Raw genomic sequence first — 15,199 nt, forward strand, 5'->3', positions numbered from 1 at the left:
AATGTCTAGCCCAAAGAGGGCCCAATTTCCTTCTAGACAAATCTTGCCTCATTTCACATAAGCCTTTAACTTCTGGTCCAGTGGCACTTAAATAATCTGTTGGAAGTCTATCATTTTTGCTGTTTTGGACATATTGTGTTTTCATTTATCCAAAAAATGAAGCAAGGTTCAGCACATGTAAGTTTTCTGGTATCTATTTTTAGTTTAATGAAAGAATTTTTAAGCATTTATTGCTATCTAGTAATGGGGATAACAATGACCCTGTCAGTAGAAGTATTAGAACTGAAACTAGGTGGGTATGGGTGTCAAACTAGATTACTTTTAAAGTCCCTTCCAACCATAAGAATCTATACTTCTATCTATATAATGATGTGGTAATTTCAAATGGAGTCTAGGAAGAAAAATCACCTGAGTATATAAATAAATGAACCTAGGTTCATTTATTGAGACACATCTGCACTTGCTATAAACACTTTAATTTAGAAACTAAAACTTCCATTTCAAATAGTTTTGTTGCTATTTTCTTCACCAAAGATCAGTGTATTTTAAAGATTTTATTTTTTTTAGGTACTGCTCTACACCCAACGTGGGGCTCAAACTCACGACCCCATGATCAAGAGTCTCATGCTCTACTGACTGAGCCAGTCAGGCACCCCCCCACACTTGTTTTAATTCAATTTAGTTAACATATACTCTATTGTTAGTTTCAGGGGTAGAATTTAGTGACTCTTCAGTTGCATATAACACCCAGTGCTCATTACATCAAGTTCAGGTGCCCCTTTTACAGATTTTTTTTTAAGTAATAGGTTAGTGTATTTTAATGATAAATGTTTACAGTACATTACAAAGAAACAAGTTTTCTAAGAATATATACATAAATAATAAACAAACACTGGGTCTATAAAAGTTAAAGTGAAATCCCAGAGCAGCAATTGTATAATGTCCTCTGAAAATGTGTAACAAGGCTTGACTTTATGTTGAATCACTACATTATATACCTGAAACTAATATGATCCTGTATGTTAACTATATTGGAATTTTAAATTTAGAAGAAAAAAAAAGGCTTGATTTTGGTTCCTCCTTCCACTTTCAGATCATGAAAAAAATCACCGAGGAAGGTATGAAATTCAATGCATTGAATATAGGTGAACACAAAAATGCATGTAAGAAAGAAGCTACCACCAGATCATTCCAGCTATTCCTATGGTTAAAAATCTGCCTTTCTGCCTCTCATGCAAGAAGCAATGGTGTCCCATTGAACAATTTCATTCTTTTAATGTCATCAGGCACTTTTGTAAAAATGAATGTGGAGGCTTTTGACACACTTCTTTCATATTGCTAAGGAATATACATTCCCCAGAGAATCTTCATTCTCTGCCTCCACAAAGAGCATGATAGTCTCAACCCCTGACATTTCCTCTTTAATAAACAGGGAATTTGTACATGGGCTGAAAAACGTCATTAAACACACTTCCTTTAGTCATTCAGTAATTTAGTTGCCATGGTAATCTTTGGTAAACTTGAAAAGTACTTTGGAGGGGTCATTTCCAAATGCTTGTTTTTAAAATTCTAGAACTTTTAAAAGTCCCAGAGGATAAAGAGGCTGAAAATGCTTTTCTCTTCAATGCCTCACCTGGATTCATCGAATGGAGCACAGCTATTCACGTGACATGCATTATACCTCTGACAATGATCATTCCATCATTTCCCACCTCGAGATCATTCTTACAGACTGCCCATATCTTCCCAACTGAGTGAACACACTAACTCGGTTCTCCGTGGCAGCAAAGGGAATTAATTCATGAAATAAGCACTTTCCCATAATAGTCCCCAAAGCTTTTCACAATTGAGCAGTGTCATTTTTGGCCTTCCATCAATAATAGGGTGACAAAGTACACTCTGAAGCAGTTTAACAAAGGAACATCAGATAACTTGGGACTTGAACAGATCCAGGCCACTACCCAAGGAAACAATGTCGGACAGGAGGCTCTGATGATTCATGGCTCTAACCCACTCTGTTCATCAACCATGTCAGGGCTCAAAAGGTTTCAGGAAACACTGTCTGGAAGACTTTCTTCTGGCTAATAGCTACATTTGACAACTGACCTTTAATCTTTACTTCACATTATCATCCTATCATTAGCCAAGGATAATACACGAGCATTTTTCAAATATGATTTGATGGACTGAAGGTGTTCTAAAGATTTTTCATCCAAAGAAAGACACTATTATTAGCTTTACCAGACTCTGACTCTATCCTGAATTTTTAAAAAGAACTTAATTAAGTAAAATTAATGGTTTCACTAGAGTTGAACAAGCAGTCACACACTATTTGTTTCACTCTTTTCTGTGGGGCACTATTGGTCACATTAGAATAGGCTAACACTCATGAACTAAAGCAGTGTATGTTGTGTGGTAGAAGGAGCACTGACCTGGAAAACAAGAGTCTGTTTGACCTTAAGCAAACCATTTAATATCCCTTAATCTGTTGCCTCATCTGTAATATCTGAGGATTGAACTGAGTAAGAGAGCATGTGCCTCCTATCAGTATAGCTGGAACACAGAGAGAGAAGTAAAATATAAGGCAAAATGAGGTTTGGCCATGTAGGGAGGGGGGCCATACCTTGCCTTGTGAGTCTCCTCAGAGATTCTGATATTTACCCAAAGAGCAGTCGGATATAATCCACTGAAGATTTAAGCAAGAGGGTGATGTGATCAGAGATGTCATTATGGAAGGTTCACCGTGGAGTTTGGATTATAGATCAAAGCGAGACATGGAACCCAGTCAAACTACTTCAGTAGCCTTGGAATGATCTGCTTATGTCCCTGCCCCTGTGGCAGAGGCCACTTCACTACTACCCAAGTAGATTCAGCCCTGCCCCAGTGCTGAATTACTTTTTTAAAGGGAGATCATAATCCTGCCTTCACAAGATTGTTAAAAATCCCAGCACAGTGTTTTGTCAAACTGACAGCTGTCCTGTTCTCCATTCTCCCTGCCTTGGTCCCTCAATCTTCTGGTTATGGGATCTTGGGATGCTTACTTGCTACCTGGGGCCCTTGAAGTCAGAAGTTCTAGGTTCCAGTCTCCATTTTGATACTTCCTGGCTGCATGAGCTTGGGCAGGTTGCTCGTTGTTTGCAGCCTTGGGGTCCTCACCTGCAAAAAGTGGGGTAATAACTATCTCACAGTGGGGTTGGGATGATCAACTGAGATGACTTATTAAAAGCACTCTGGAAGTCATTCTGCATATCCTAGGCCTCCTTGTGCTTCCCATTCCTGGTAATCAGACAGCAGACCCTGGACCTTCCAGCCCATTCCACCGTGGGTGGGCCTGGTGTGGCAGGCTCCTTTCTGCCCTCAGGAGCTACACTAAATAAACCTCCCCCTTCTTCAAATACATGAAACCACCATATCATCATATCAGATGACTGCCCTATTGGAAGGCCCTGCTTTGGCCTCACTCCTATTTAGTAATACCCACTCTGAAATACCCCTTTTTTCCAATCATCTCACCTTCTCTCACTCCTAGTTTCATTTTCTATCAGATTACTCCCCTCCATTCTCTGCTACAATTTTCCAGTTAATGATACCAGTTCAGACTCTTCTAAGAGAACTGGGGGTAGGAAGGTAGGAGGAAGCTAGGAAGTTCCATAAAAGTTCCTGGAACATGTGTGCATGAGGAGGATGGCTGCTGCTTAAACAAACCTCATTAGTTTTCCAGCTGCCTCTGTGTGTGTGTATCTTTCCATCAACAGTGATTATGCAAATGTGATATTTGTTTTAATGAGCATGTCAGGTGTGTTTTGCTGTAACATTACATATGATTGACTATGGTATTAAAGTAACAACTTGATGACAACTGCATAAGAATATGTGGAGCTGTAAAAATAGAGGTTTGGCAAACCTCTCTCTTCTAACAGTAGCACAATCTCTGCTGGACAGTAGGAGCCTAAATATCCTATAACGCAATTCCCACAATGTGAAGGAAATTCAGATATTCAGAATCCAAACCTAGTCATCCATACCTGCCAACTCCTTTGGAGGCACAAGACTGGCCTGGGGCTCCAGCTGGCCAGCTGACTAATATTAGGGAGGTGGTTTTCAGACCATATGTGGACTCTTTTGTGGAGCTCTACTGGGTTGAGGAAAGCACAGATTTTATTCTGGAAGATACAAAATAACAGAGTGGATTTAGAGTCAGACTACAACTGAGTATGAATTCTGGCAAAAACAAATTTCATCATCTGAAAAGTCTGAGCATCAATAAGGACAACAACCCTTATCCAATATACAGTTGCAAATATTTTGTTCCATTTCATAGGCTGCCTTTTCATTTTGTTGATGGTTTACTTTGCTGTGCAGAAGCTTTTTAGTTTGATATAGTGCTATTTATTTTTTCTTTTGTTACTTGTGCTTTTGGTGTCATAGCCAAAAAATCATTGCCAAGACCAATGTCAAGGACCTTCTTCAATATGGTTTCTTCTAGGAGTTATGAAAACAGGATATTGAGGAGATATCTGCACGACATGTTTATTACAGCATTTTTCACAACAGTCAAGATATGGAAACAACCTAAGTGTCCATCAACAGATGAATAGATAAAAAAGATGTGGTATGTATATAAAATGGAATGTTATTCAACCATGAGAAAGAAGTCCTGCCATTTGCATCAACAAGGATGGACCTTTAGGGTATTATGCCAAGTGAGATAAGTCAGACAGAGAAAGACAAATACTCTATAATGTCACTTAAATCTGTAATCTAAAAGAGCGGGGAACTCATAAAAACAAGGACCAGATGGGTGATGACCAGAAGCTTGGTGGGCAGGACAGGGGAGTGGCAGAACCGGGACCCCTTGTGTAAGGACATGAACTTGCAGCTAGTAAATAAGCCCTAGAGATCTAATGCAGAGCAGAGTGATTATAGTCAACGATACTGTGTTATAAACTTTAAAGTTGCTAAAAGACCAGGTCTTAATTGTTCTCACCATGAAAAGGAAATAATTATGTGACATGATGAAGGTGTTCACTAATGCGACACTGGTAATCATATTGCAATATATATATGTGTATATATACACACACACAAATGTATCAAATCAACATATTATAACCTTAAGTTTACACAAGGTTATATATCAACTATATCTCAATTTTTTAAAAGCAAAAAAATTAAAAACCACACACTAAAACCAAGGGCAACAAGTGTGACATTTAGGCTTCTTCTCTTTCCAAAAGTATCCAAGTTCTTTTTAACTTTGGGGCCAGCACTTGGTAGTACTCTATTCCCTTCAAATTATTCTAGAGAATTTCTGTTCAATACACTCTTCTTAAAATGACAAACTCTTTACATATTTACACAAAATTGTTTACCTTTTGAATTAAGGTCCTCTATTTCCTGTGCCATCAGCAGGCCAATGATAGTCTCAGAACTTGATCAGCTAAACTTGGGTGTGAATTTAGTCTATGCTCTTCCTGGATTTTATTATAAGACGAATTTGCACATTTCAAATACTGGAGGTTTCTTTGAAGCTGAAATATCTGAAATTTTTTTTAAAGATTTTATTTATTTATTTGACAAAAAGAGACACAGTGAGAGCAGGAACACAAGCAGGGGGAGTGGGAGAGCGAGAAGCAGGCTTCCCGCTGAGCAGGGAGCCCGATGCGGGGCTCGATCCCAGGACCCTGGGATCATGACCTGAGCCGAAGGCAGCCACTTAACAACTGAGCCACCCAGGCGTCCCTGAAATACCTGAAATTTTCAAAATAGCTTGGTTTAAGGTGTCTGGGTGGCTCAGTCAGTTAAGCATCTGACTCTTGATTTTGGCTCAGGTCATGATCTCAGGGTCGTAAGATCAAGCCCTGCCTCTGCTCACACTGGGTGTGGAGCCTGCTTAAGGCTCTCTCTTTCCCTTTCTTTCTGTCCCTCCCCAGCCTGATCCTACCCCTCCCCGCCACGTGTACATGCACACTTTCTCTAAAAAATAATAATAAAAAAATAAAAATAAATTTTAAAAATAATAAAATAATAATAAAAATAGCTTGGCTTTAAGATCCACAAATAATCCAAAAACTTTTAAATAATTAAAGGCTTCAACCTTCTCACTCATGAAAAATTTAGCTAGAATTCCTAATGAAATAAACTTTAACTCATATAACATAGAATTAAATGTTTCCAAACCAGGTTGCTCAAAAAGACCCAAAAGGCCTAAATAATTAATTGACAGCCAAGAACTGGGTATCATTTCCAAACCCCAAAAATGGAGTTGAGCTGAATGAGCAAAGAAATGACATATCAAGTTAGACACGCCTTGGTGAGGCCTTCCCAAGCAGGCAGCACAACACCACCTCATCCTTCACAGCAGAAATAGCAATTCATCATCATATGCTACTATCTTCTTTATTTAATAATAGCATTTAACAAGCTTATTTGGGAATCTGATTCATTATCATTTTTAGGAATTGTAAAGGCCTTAAACCTTCTCCATACTGTGTGTGATTGTAGCTAAAGTTCACATCTTTCACAGAAAGGTGGAACATCAGTTCTAATTTTACATACTAGTGTGATAAAGAGCATAAAGCTCTTTGAAGGTCAGAAGACCCAGGTTCAATTTCTGACTTGGTCACTACTTTTCTGGCTTTTCTTAAATGTCTCAGTTTTTCCAACCACAATATATGGGCAGAGTTCATTAGAACTTGTTACAGTTCTTTAGAACAAATTATGTCAACAGTATTTGTTTAAAAATTATTGAACCCATACTGTGTGCCAGACACCATCCTATTTGCTAGAAATACAATAGCGAACAAGAAAGCCATGTTTCTAATCTCACAGAGTTTACATTTGTTCCAAATATGTTCACTGCTATCCAATCACTGATACGATACCCTCACGAATTACTGAGGACACATGAAGTCAATAAGTTAATTTACTTATTTCCTTATTTACTAACTGACTTGGTTAAAGTCAACAAATATTTGTTGAATACTTATATTGTGCAAAGCATTATTCTACATGCAATGAGAAAAATATATGTCCCTCACTAGACTTATGCTGCAAGAAGATAGAGGTCATATTTGTCATTGCACTCTATGTCCCCAAAGACTAGCCTGGTACCTGGTACTCAGCAGGTACTCAATATATAACTGCTGGAATGAGTAAATTTGTGAGTAGAAAAAAATATTATAGGCCCTGCTCTCAAGGGATTAGAATCTAATGAGGAATTTAAAGCATCTGTACATCAAATACAATAAATCATGGTACGTTATAAAAAGACATGAAGGATACAAAAGGATTAAAAGCAGAAACTCAAAACAGATACTAGTATACCAATGTTCATAGCAAGAATATTCACAATAGGGATGCCTGGGTGGCCCAGTTGATTAAGTGTCTGCTTTCGGCTCAGGGCATGATCCCAGGGTCCTGGGATTGAATTCCACATCAAGGGGAGCAGGGAGCCTGCTTCTCCCTCTGCCTGCTGCTCCCCCAGCTTGTGCTCTGTATCTCTCTCTCTCTGACAAATAAATAAAATACTTTTTTAAAAAAAAGAGAGCCGAGATGCCCTTCAACAGACAAATAGATAAAGAAGGTGTGGTCCATATATACAATGGAATATTACTCAGCCATCTGAAAGGATGAATACCCAACTTTTGCATCAGCATGGTTGGGACTGGAGGAGATTATACTAAGTGAAATAAGTCAAGCAGAGAAAGACAATTATCATACGGTTTCACTTATTTGTGGAACATAAGGAATAGCATGGAGGACATTAGGAGAAGGAAGGGAAAAATGAAGGGGGGAATCGGAGGGGGAGACAAACCACGAGAGACTATGGACTCCGAGAAACAAACTGAGGGTTCTAGAGGGGAGGAGGGTGGGAGGATAGGTTAGCCCGGTGATGGGTATTAAGGAGGGCATGTACTGCATGGAGCACTGGGTGTTATATGAAAACAATGAATCATGGATCACTACATCAAAAATTAATGATGTATTGTATGGTGACTAATATAACATAATAAAATTAAATTAAAAAAATAAAAAAAGAATATTTACAATAGCATAAAGGTGAAAACAACCCAAATGTTAACAAATGAACAGAGAAACAAAATATGGAATATCCATACAATGGAATATTATTCAGCCTTTAAAAAGAAGGTAATTCTGAAACATGCTACAACACAGATGAGCCTTGAAGCATTAGACCAAATAAAATAAGACACAAAAGGACAAATATTGTACAATTACAATGATATGAGAAAACCTAGAATAGGCAAATTCATAGAGACAGAAAATAGAGTGGTGGTTACTAGGGCCTGTGCGGAGAGGGAATGAGGAGTTAGTGTTAAATGGACAGAATTTCTGTTTGGGATGAGGATTAATTCTGGCAATGGATAGTGGTGATGGTTGAACAACAATGTGAATTTACTCAATGCCACTGACCTGTACACTTAAAAAGAGTTAAAATGGAAAATTCTATGTTATATATCTTTTCCCACAACAAAAAATAATGATAATTATAAAAAGACATGAAGGAGTTTGGGAGGCAGTGACATCAACCTGGCCTAACCAAGGATGGGTTTCTTAGAGGTGGTATCATTTCAGCCTGCTCTTCCACTTACTGCATACAAATCAGAGTTGTCACTGTTACCAATAAGAACCAAGCATTCATTTTCACAAGGTTCTTGAGTTTTATAGGACTCCTTCTTATACAAGAAACTGGTAAGAGTGGTTGCTTCTGGGCAGAGACACTGGAAGTCAGGAGGGTTAAGGATATAATGGCCTGGGGTGAAATTTCTTCCTTTTCACTATACATTTGTTCTTTTCTTAAAATTTTTGGGGGGGAGGGGAAGAAGGAGGGAGAGAGAGAAGGAGAGAGAGAATCTCAAGCGGACTCCAAGCCCAGCACAGAGCCTGACTCAGGGCTCAATCCCAGGACACTGAGATTTTGACCTGAGCTGAAACCAAAAGCTGACTGCTCAATTGACTGAGCCACCCAGGCACCCCTATGCTCTAGGTTTTAATCTTGGATCCTCTTCTAATAAATTGCAATTTATTCATTTACTCTATGGCAGAGATATTTGTGGTGGCAATGCCCTGGATTAAAAGACAAGCTTCCTTAGACTCCTTTGCAGTAGGTGTGGCCAGGTGATTAAATTCTATCTAGCCCATGAGAAGTATTATGTTATTTTCTGAAAGATTCCTTTTTCCTTCACTTTGCTTCCTTCCAGGAAGTGATTTTGAGGATAGAAGGCATGTGCTGAGGATGATGGAGGAGATAGGACACTTGGTCGCTGGTGGGATCCTGAAGCTTCCATCCAACACCTGGTTCTCTCCTGTGGATTTCTTTTATGTGATGAAATAAACCACTATGTGGTTAAGACACAGTTATTGGGAGTTTCTATTATATGCTGTTTACATAAGCTTTCTTTCCTTCTCCCCCACATATTATTTCTTCTTTGGGCTCACTTTTTCATTTGCTTACTTGTAATTCCTATACTTTCATATTCTGTAACTCACTCTCTGTTTTCTGGAAGTTTTCACTTTCCTGCTAACCACAACTTTTGCAATCCCCTCTGCCTTTTGCAGAGGGCTGCTACTAGGTAGTCTCCTCCATCTTTGACTGCTGTGGCTACTTTATAAGTCCCATCATGCTGGCCTCTACACAAAAGCTGCACATTCTGCAGTTCTGCTATTTTGCAGTTGGTTCCCACTAGGAATATCGGCTCCAAGAAGGCAGAGCTGTCCTGTCTATTCGCAGCTATACTCCTTGAACTTTAGAGCAACACTTGACTTTTAGCAACTACTCTACAAATAATTCATTGAGTTTACTCAGCAAATATTTACTGAGCACCTTTCAAAGCACTAGGGATACCTCAGTGAACAAAACAGACAAAAATTTCTTCACTACGTTCTAGTGTGGGAGAAAGAAAAATAAACATTCAATCAACCAATGAAAAAAAAAAAAAAAGAAAAGCTAATCTAGTATTCTACCAGGGGAGAGGTGCTATGGAAAATCAGAGCAGGGCAAAGGGGATTGGGGAACTCATGGTAGAAAAGCTGGGCAGAATGGCAAAAAGACAGTCTCTTCAACAAATGGTGTTGGGAAAATTGGACAGCCACATGCAGAAGAATGAAACTGGACCATTTCCTTATACCACACACAAAAATAGACTCCAAATGGTTGAAAGACCTAAACGTGAGACAGGAGTCCATCCAAATCCTAAAGGAGAACACAGGTAGCAACCTTTTCGACCTTAGCCACAACAACTTCTTCCTAGAAACATCGCCAAAGGCACGGGAAGCCAGGGCAAAAATGAACTATTGGGATTTCATCAAGATAAAAAGCTTTTGCACAGCAAAAGAAACAGTCCACAAAACCAAAAGACAACCGACAGAATGGGAGAAAATATTTGCAAATGACATATCAGATAAAGGGCTAGTATCCAAAATCTATAAAGAACTTATCAAACTCAACACCCAAAGAACAAATAATCCAATCAAGAAATGGGCAGAAGACATGAACAGACATTTCTCCAAAGAAGACATCCAAATGGCCAACAGGCACATGAAAAAGTGCTCAACATCGCTCGGCATCAGGGAAATCCAAACCAAAACCTCAATGAGATACCACCTCACACCCGTCAGAATGGCTAAAATTAACAAGTCAGGGAACGACAGATGTTGGCGGGGATGTGGAGAAAGGGGAACCCTCCTACACTGTTGGTGGGAATGCAAGCTGGTGCAACCCCTCTGGAAAACAGTATGGAGGTTCCTCAAACAGTTGAAATTAGAGCTACCGTTCGATCCAGCAATTGCACTACTGGGTATTTACCACAAAGATACAAATGTAGGGACCCGAAGGGGTACGTGTACCCCAATGTTTATAGCAGCAATGTCCACAATAGCCAAACTGTGGAAAGAGCCAAGATGCCCATCGACAGATGAATGGATAAAGAAGATGTGGTATATATACACAATGGAATATTATGCAGTCATCAAAAGGAATGAGATCTTGCCATTTGCAACGACGTGGATGGAACTGGAGGGTGTTATGCTGAGTGAAATAAGTCAATCAGAGAAAGACATGTATCACATGACCTCACTGATATGAGGAATTCTTAATCTCAGGAAACAAACTGAGTGTTACTGGAGTGGTTGGGGGTGGGAGGGATGGGGTGGCTGGGTGATAGACATTGGGGAGGCTATGTGCTACGGTGAGCGCTGTGAATTGTGCAAGACTGTTGAATCACAGATCTGTACTTCTGAAACAAATAACGCAACATATTTTAAGCAAAAAGAAAAAGAAGAAGATAACAGGAGAGGAAGAAAAGGGGAGTATGTCAGAGGGGGAGACGAACCATGAGAGATGATGGACTCTGAAAAACAAACTGAGGGTTCTAGAGGGGAGGGGGGTAGGGGGATGGGTTAGCCTGGTGATGGGTATTGAGGAGGGCACGTTCTGCACGGAGCACTGGGTGTTATGAACAAACAATGAATCATGGAACACTGCACCAAAAACTAATGATGTAATATATGGTGATTAACATAACAATAAAAAAATTAAAAAAAAAAAAGAAAAGCTGGGCAGGAGGGAAAGGGGATCACAGTTTCAAATAAATAAAGGAGTAAGAGTTGGCCCTTGAAGAAGGCAATATTTGAGCAAAGACTTGACAGAAGTGAAGAAGGGAACCATTCCAATATCCAGGGAAGAGCATTCCAGGCAACTAGTACAATGAGGGAACAGCTAGTTCAAAGGCCCTATGGCTTCAAGAAATAGTGTGGAGGACACTGAGCCTAGAAGAAAGTGAGCAGGAGGGAGAGAGATTTGAGAAGAGATCAAAGAGATCTCAGACTTTGAAGGTCAATCTCAGTTTTTTGGCTGTTACTCTGGGTGACACAGGAAACCACTGCAGGGCTTGGAGCAGAAGAGGGACATGATGTAGTTTTAATTTTAGAACACTCTGGCTGCTGTGTTGAGAACAGATTATAAAGGAACAAGAATGGAAGTAAGGAGAACAGTAAGGAGACCTACAATAATTCAGATGACAGCTTGGGCCAAGATGTGGCAAGAGGTAAGGGGGAAATGATCAGATTCTAGATATATTTTGAAGGTAGAGGCAAAGGGATTTGTCAGTCAACTGGAAGTGGGGTATTAAAAAAAGAAAAGAAAATACTACTCCCTTGAATGATTCCAAGTTTTTTGGCTTGGTCAGCTGGAAGAAGAGTGTTGCCATTAACCAAAATTGGGAAAACTGCAAGTGGACGAGGCTTGAAGGGAGGATTTTAGTGTGGCTGTGTGAAGTGGGACAGGTCTATTAGACATTCCAGTAGAGGTGTTCCAGCAGACAGCTGGATATACACACCTGGAGTTCAGAGAAAAGTTCTGGGTTAGGAGTATAAACTTTGAGGTCATCATGAATATATGAAGAATGAGCTCTGAACAATGATAAAACCTATTTTCCTTTCTGGAAGGAATCTTAATATTTTGCAGATAAAAGAATGACTTCCAAAGAGTGTGAACAAGACCATTAACCCAGAAAACAAGTCAAAACCTCTATGATGCTTCCCATTCTTTTTTTTTTTTTTTTTAAGATTTTGTTTATTTGAGAGAGAGGGAAAGAGAGCACAAGCAGAGGGAAGAGGCAGAGGGAGAGGGAGAAGCAGGCTTCCCGCTGAACAGGGAGCCCAATGCGGTGCTCGATCCCAAGACCCTGGGACCATGACCTGAGCCGAAGGCAGACGCTTAATGACTGAGCCACCCAGGTGCCCCCCCCTTTCATTTTAAAGCAACGTGTCTCAAAACATGGTCTGCAGATCCCCTGAATCAGAATAAAACCAACTTTTGTAACAAACACTCTTAGTAATTCTCAGGCATACTCAAATCTGAAAACCACCCACTCTGTGTGTGTGTGTGTGTGTGTCACTCTGTGGCAGAGATTGTCATCTGGAAGTTTTCACTTTCAGACCTATAATGGCAACAAAGTGTGGGTTACACATGATGGACAGAACCTAAAGACAGTCACTAGGAATCCCTGATATCCAATTCATTTTATAATAGCCATAGGCTGACACATGTTGCATGGAATTTATCAATATTCAAGGAAATATATTTCTGGGTAATATTCTGAATCATTTCCTGCATCATCTCCAGAGCAACCTTGACCATTTGCCTTTAAGACAGACGTCTCTTGCTCTGAATTATAACAACTTTGGTTCAGATGAGCATGTTTCAGGAAAGATGCTGCTATTTCTCAGCCATATCTGATTTTCTGGTGTCAACATTTAGAAAACTATATTCTCATGAGTTTTTTTGGTTCTTTGTAATCTTTATTTTTTTCTTATACTAATTTTTTGCTTGCTGACAAAGTTTAAGAGCTCGTGAGACTATACTATAGTCTCCTAAACTGGAAAGTCCTTTCAAAGTGATTGGTTACTCAAAGAAACAAACACAGCCAACACTTGAAAGGCTTACCCAGGTACCCTTTCAAAGAAATGCTAATTCCAAGAGATTGTGCAAACGCATTTAACAGGTTTCTTGAGTAATCATTTTCAGGCCCAGATTAACCTATAGTAGCTAAGTAGTATTTTCAAATTCCTGGGCCAGGAAAGTCATAAACCAAAGATCTCTTCAAATAGTTTGTCAGGATGTGTGGCAGCTATGGGCTTCACTCAGGTACATTTCCTGCCTGGCCCTTTTGGGTACTAGAGTTATCATTCCTAACCTACATCAATTGTTCTCATAGGTTCAAGAACCTGGAACTATATTTTCAGTCCACTCTATCAAAAAGAAAAGAAAAGAAAAAAAAAAAAAAACACTTGACTCAGTATGCTATGGAGAATCTGATATTAGAGAAACTTTAGAAAGTACTTCAGCCACTTTTAAATTATAAAACCCAAATTTGTGGTATCTCTAGGTTTTATTTTCCAAAATTCTGTGAAAATTTCTGACTTCAGTTCTGCTGGACAAATAGTTTACATGTTAAATTACAGCTGTCACTTTCATTTGTCTCAATTCTAAAATGACATTAAATTTTTATAATTTCATTGTATAAAACATTAATGTTTGATAGGTTGCATATAAATTCAGCAAGAGTATAGAAAGACTGGAAGTCCAGAATAGAAATTAGAGATCCTAAGGATGCACAATTGTGTGATGTAAGAGTTCCAGGCTGCAGGCCCATGGTATCTCCCAAATGGGCTCAGACTTCACCTTTGTACCCAAAGTGAACAGGACCCAGGAAGGGAGAGGGCTAATATTATAGAGTCAGAAAGTGCTGACTCTGATGACCCCCTGGCACCATGTTAAGCACCTGCTCTGGCCTGGGCTCGGGGGCTGATGAGAGGAGAGCACAGTGGAGGCCCCAGGCCAAAGACAGTAGTAGAAGACAGGGTTCCCTGGGGAAATCACTCCTCTGAACATAAACCAGAAGGGGCAGCAGCATCAAATACTGACTTTTCCTAATTAAACTTATGAGCTTATGACTCTTGGCAGGCAGTAAGTTTATAAGTTATATCATTTTTTTATTTTCTACTGGTTACTACTAAACAGATCTGAAAGGACTTCATAAATATTAAGATATCCTTTCAAACTTTTATCCTCCACTTTATTTAGATGGTACCTCATTCAGATCTTGTTTCTTTCTGGAAGGCACTGGATCTTATTCCCAAAATATTGAGGTACATGACTTCCCTCCTTTCCACACATGGTAAGTAGGAAGCACATAGCCATGAAGAGCACTGGGACCAGTAAGGGGACATGAAAGGGAGGGAGCAAATACATGTACATTACAATATCTGGGAAGTACTGCCACACTTTTTATATGCCTTCCATAATGGCCTTTTGTCTTTTCCATTGGATTAACAATCCTTGCAATACAGGCATCTTGTTGTCTTTCTATGGCACTTGGTATTCTGTTGCATTGGACATTCACTAAGTATTTGTCAATTCACGACCGATGCAAACTAGAAAGTATAAAAAATAAAGATATCCTACTTATCATGTGTCCATTTTCAAGGCTGCAAATAGCATAAGATGCTGTCATGAATGTTTAATAGAAAAGCTGCAGTGTGCAGCTTACATATACAGCTAATCTGGGAGCTATAAACCGGGAGAAAAATATAATGTAACAAAATGTTCTCAACACTTACTTGCTTACAAGAAATTGAAAAATTACAATTTGGAAGGTATCGATAGTGTCTGCTA

General features: G+C 39.3%; 1 protein-coding gene across 1 annotated transcript in view; it reads right to left on the minus strand.

Moving 5' to 3' along the window:
* CRH (corticotropin releasing hormone) overlaps positions 1–15,199 on the minus strand; it is a 184,100-nt gene that overhangs the window by 154,505 nt on the left and 14,396 nt on the right. Inside the window, exons 3-5 of the mRNA XM_073892838.1 lie at positions 5,373–5,540; positions 4,026–4,163; positions 3,042–3,156 (exon numbers count right to left, since the gene is read on the minus strand). The gene's annotated coding sequence lies outside the window, so the exon portion shown is untranslated. The remainder of the gene's footprint in view (positions 1–3,041; positions 3,157–4,025; positions 4,164–5,372; positions 5,541–15,199) is intronic.

Source organism: Callorhinus ursinus, unplaced genomic scaffold, assembly GCF_003265705.2.
Source record: "Callorhinus ursinus isolate GAN/ISIS: 27379988/994484 unplaced genomic scaffold, GSC_fseal_2.0 scaffold5, whole genome shotgun sequence".
NCBI lineage: Eukaryota > Metazoa > Chordata > Mammalia > Carnivora > Otariidae > Callorhinus > Callorhinus ursinus.